This window comes from Gossypium hirsutum, chromosome A13 (assembly GCF_007990345.1).
Source record: "Gossypium hirsutum isolate 1008001.06 chromosome A13, Gossypium_hirsutum_v2.1, whole genome shotgun sequence".
In the NCBI taxonomy this organism is placed as follows: domain Eukaryota; kingdom Viridiplantae; phylum Streptophyta; class Magnoliopsida; order Malvales; family Malvaceae; genus Gossypium; species Gossypium hirsutum.
The window spans coordinates 24978436-24983695 of record NC_053436.1 but is presented as its reverse complement, the minus strand read 5'-3'; positions in this window follow the sequence as shown (position 1 = coordinate 24983695).

Genomic DNA, 5260 nt, shown 5'->3' with positions numbered 1-5260 from the left:
TTTTGACTAGGCCCAAAATCGGGCTATTACACATAAGCTAATAGGTACCCGCAACATATGCCAAGCTACCTAGCCACCAGTAGAACGTACAAGACTAGCACCCGGATTCACATAGTCACATATACACATAATCTCATGAGCTCATAATCGCATAGTCCTAGTGACATGTCACATTATATCCTAAATTGTTATGGTTCAGACAAGATTTTTCTCGATATCACATATTCGTCGAACTCGTTCACAATGTCATTCTCATATACTATAACATCATTCATACATTTGTCATAATAATTAATCATAGTGACTCATACATTAACAAAATATTAAAACATGATATATCATTGCATCATTTACACATGAACTTACCTCGGTGCAAAATATGGACAATTAATTCGATTTAGTCCAAAATCTTGTTCTTTCCCTGGTCTAGGTCCGGACTCTGTTTTTCTTGATCTATAATAGCAAATTCAGCTTATTTAATCATAACATTATTCAAATCCTTCCAAAAACTATATTTAGGCAAAGTTACAGTTTTGCCTATAAACTTTCACATATTTACAAATTAGTCCCTAGGTTTGTAAAATAAAATGTGTCCATTTTCTTTTTCACCCAAGCCTAGCCGAACTTAACCCATACTTATTCCAGCCCACATTTCCCATTAAAACACACATCTTACTACTCATTTTAGACCTTTTATGACAAGGTCCTTTTTGGGTGTTTTCATGAAAAACCACTTAGTAAAAGATGTTTATCATACATCAAACTTTCATATTCGTCCATTAAACATCAAAATACATGCATGTCACATATGGGTCACTTTTTAAACATGATCCCTAACTCAAAATAAAGCTACATATAAGTAGATCATGCTTCAAGGATATCAAAAACTTAAAGAACATTGAAAACGAGGCTAAGGAGTACTTACAATCGAGCTTGAAAGTTGAAGGAAAAACCCTAGCTATGGCTCTTCAATTTTTTAGCACACACATGAAGAAGATAAACACAATTTTAACTTATTTTTCCCTTTTTATTCTTTTATTAACCAAATAAAAAAAATGCCCTTAAGGCCTTTCTTTCAAAATTTTCCTATTCATGCCCACTTTTGTCCATAAAAATAGAAATTTGGTAAATTGCTATTTAAGGACCTCTAATTAAAAATCCATGGTAATTTCTTGCTTAAGGCTTCTAGAACTCACATTTTGCAACTTTTGCAATTTAGTCCTAAATTTCAAATTGGACACTTTATGAATGAAATTTCTTCATGAAATATTCACACAAGCATGCGATCACAATATAGACCTCCTAATAATCATAAAATAATTATTTCTACTTTAGATTTGTGGTCTCGAAACTACTATTTCAACTAGGCCCTAATTCGGGATGTTACAAATTCATTATAAGATCACTGGAACGACGAAAATGTGAAAGTGTACACAATCGCAATAAGTAATAAAGTGACAAGTACATGTCGAGTTACCATACCCACAGGTACTGTGAAAATAATTGTTCATGAATGCAATTAAAAACACTTTGGTGAAGAAAAATATTTCGGTTTGAGGAGGTAATTAAAAACAAAGATTTTTAAGTAAGTAAAATAAATAAAAAGGAAATAAAAGTTTCAATGCACAATTTCAAAAGATAATTTTAATCAATATGACATAATTGTGTTAGATTAATTACATTTCTTAACTTAGAATTACTAATCTCATGTTCATGTTGTTACGAAAAAATTCACGAAAACGTGGTAATTTGCTAACTTATGAACATACTCACCTATGAAAATCCATTTATCTCTTGACTATATCTCTATGTCAATTCAACCAATTAAAGAAATTTTAATAAGAAAATGTGTTAATGCACATACATACTTATGAAATTAAAAATAATCTCTTGCACATATCTCTATGCCAATTCAAGCAATTAATTCAATCTCATAAGTACATAAAAGATTGCGTGAGGTAACAATATATTCCTACGTTGAAATAGTTTAATCGCAATAATCTTGCAAGTTATGCAAGGCTAATGTATCGTTAGATACTGCTGCTAATTTAACCCTCAGCTACCTTAGATGATTAGATATGCACTATTAAGTATCGTGTCAATTAATTACAATTTCAATCTGTTTAAATAATTAATTCATTAGTTACCTTACAATTGTAATGCAAGAATAAATTAGTCATGGTTTTGCTTAATCAAGCATCTTACCGAGGCCTATAACAACATAAACACAATTTTAATAAGTGAAGTGGACAAAATGCAATCAACCTATTACAAATTAAATTTAAGCCATATTAATTAAATTAAACATATCAAATTATTCATAGGTATGTTCATAATAACAACAATAAAATTAAAAGGATAAGGAACAAGAATTAAATCTGGTGTTTCTCCGAGGCTTGACTAGTTGGCTCCGCTGCTCCTTCTCTACTTGTTCTTGTTGAACTGAGACTTCAATGAAAACTTGACGGAATCTTTTTCAAGAGGTGAAATCGGCAAGGGAATGGGGAAGAAAATGAAGAACAAACGGAAGGGGTTTGAAGAGAAAGTGAGAGAGAAGTGAAAGGATGAGAGGTTTTGAGATGTGTTTGAAATGAGCAGCCAATGGGGTATTTTTAGGTTGAGTAGGCTGCTAAAAATAGAAAAAATCAGTAGCCATAGATTCTCCCCATGGCCGGCCACTCATGTGGCAAGTTTGAAGGTTTCAAACTTACTATTTTTAGGTAGGGACAAATCTAGGAAGGCATGAATAGTGGAGGGGTTTGAATGCAAATTCAAGGAGTCTTCAAGGTAATTTTTCAAGCCAAATAATCTGCCAAAAAAGCTCATTGGGTCAGCATGTGGGACTGTTTTGGGCTGCCCAGTGCTCTGTCGGATCGGTTTTCTCGGTTCAGCTCAACTAGGCCTCTTTTCATAATTAATTAATAATAATTTATTTAACCCAAAATAATTTTGATTAAAATTATAATTAATTACATTATGAATTAATATTCATAATTTGGACCGTCTTAGGCAGAAAAATTAATTCATCGTGATGCTTCAAAATTGCTTCTCGATTTTGCGCTTCTAACAATGTCTGCCGAGCCAATTTTCGCCCTTTGTGCAAATCTGTCGAAAATGATCAAAATTAATCAAAATTTATTATAAAATTAATTATAATTAAACATGTTAATAATTTAAGTTCAATTTAGTTATTTTATAATTATTATATATTTTTTGACAAGATCTTTACTGAAATTGCATGAATTTTAGTTAAAAAGGGCATGAAAAAGTGTTTATATTTTCGTGTTTCCACACCCCAAACTTAATTTATTACTAATCCCGAGTAATGCACAAATTGAAAAGAATTTCACAGAAACACCTTTGAAAAATTCGTTCAAAACAACATTCTTCCCAAAATCATGAATTTAGTATACTTATGCTCAAGAACAAGAATTTTGAGATTTACGCTACTTAGGTATACATATCATTCAAATTAATCTCAATTATTATTATGATAGAGAAAATAGACTAAATGCTTACTCAATAAAGACATGTTAAATCCCTACCAATATGATTTTATTCCCTTATTTAAGATTAAGATGCAATCATCAAGTTTAATTTATGGCTTCATATGTTGAGCATAGCAAATTCTCTCCACTAATGTAGGTAGCATAGAAACTTGAATCAATAGGTCTTTTAACTAGGCTGACACGTGGCTAGGCTAGGGTTAGGTAAAAGATATATAAAATTAGGCTTAAAACCCTAGACTTAGCTTTAATCTGACCTTTGGAATATTTAGCTTCAATACACCAACTTATTTCGCTCTCACATGCTCTTTTGTACATTTGTTTTCTTTCAAGTACATATGCTCTTCTCTTCTTCTTTTTTTCATGAGCATTTTGTTGTATGTACTACAACTTTTGAGCATTTGATACTTCTTTTCAACTCCTCCAAACTTATTTTCAAAGAATTTTTTGAATAGTACTAAGTCTAGTGTTTGGGACAATTTAAAGATAATTAAGAGAGAAGTGATGGCTAAATATTGCAAGGGTTCAAATAAAATTAGGCCATATAGTCTTAAAGTTGGGTTTTAAAGGATAAAATTTCATCAAGGTTGGCTTGAAAGGATCAAATGGTCCAAATAAAAGTTGCCTAAATCATTTTCAACATTCCATGCTTCCTAGGATTTCACTTCAAGAAACTCCTAAGTCAATTCTAGAGACTTAAACTTTTATGCATGCCTAACTTTCCTAAGGAACTAAAAATTTTATAATATGATTCGCATGCTTTATTAAAATTAAATTTATGTCATAATTCAGCTAACATAGCAATTATTGAAATAATCAAACTTTATATATACCGAAGTTTAGCATACTTAACAAAATTTCAAAGTTTTGAACAAAATATAACCTAATCATAATTAAATAAAAATTTATTCTGAGAGGAAATAATTTCAAATTTTCGGTCCCCCTATTTAAGATGAACAATGACCTCATTGTTAAATGTGAATAAATACTATACACCAAGTAGAATTCTAAAAAAGAGGAGGTGAGTCGGCTTGACTGCTTAAGTACCAAGCTCTCTCTAGATCCAATCCTAGACATGTACATATATATTGCCACACTTTTTATTTTAAGACTTGTTCATTTTTATTCATGATATCTACCTCTTTTTTTATCATGCAATAAAAAAAATCCTAATAGAACCTAATCTTGAAATATTAAATAACCTAAGAATGAAAATAAAATAAAGTTAAGATCCCCCAATTTTTATTTATTTGCACATCCCTCAGAATCTGACTTATCTTTTTCCTTCTTCGACATTAAAGTCCATGGTTCAAGTATAAAGTCTGGAAATTCAGGCATAAAAACAAATAGGTTATGAAATATATATTTTAAATGCATCTCTGATTGAGTCATCCCTTATTTTTGAGTATCTCTAGTAGTCTTGTTGCTACAACTGCGTGTGGTGCAGCATAACCATTATATCAAATAGTTCACTTTGTGGAATGTAGCCTCTTCAACCCAATGTCTTTTCCATAAAACCTTCACAAGGGCAATACTTTTGTTTCTTAATTGTTTGACTTCCTGGGCCAAAATCTTAATCTGCTCTTCACCATAATCATATCCAGTCGGATCTCGACCTCTATCGGTAAAATCACATGTGAAAGATCAAATCAGTATTGGCACAATATAGACACATGGGACACATCATGAATCTTTTCCAATTTAGATGGTAAGGCTAACCGATAGGCAACTGGTCTTACTCTTTTGATGATCTC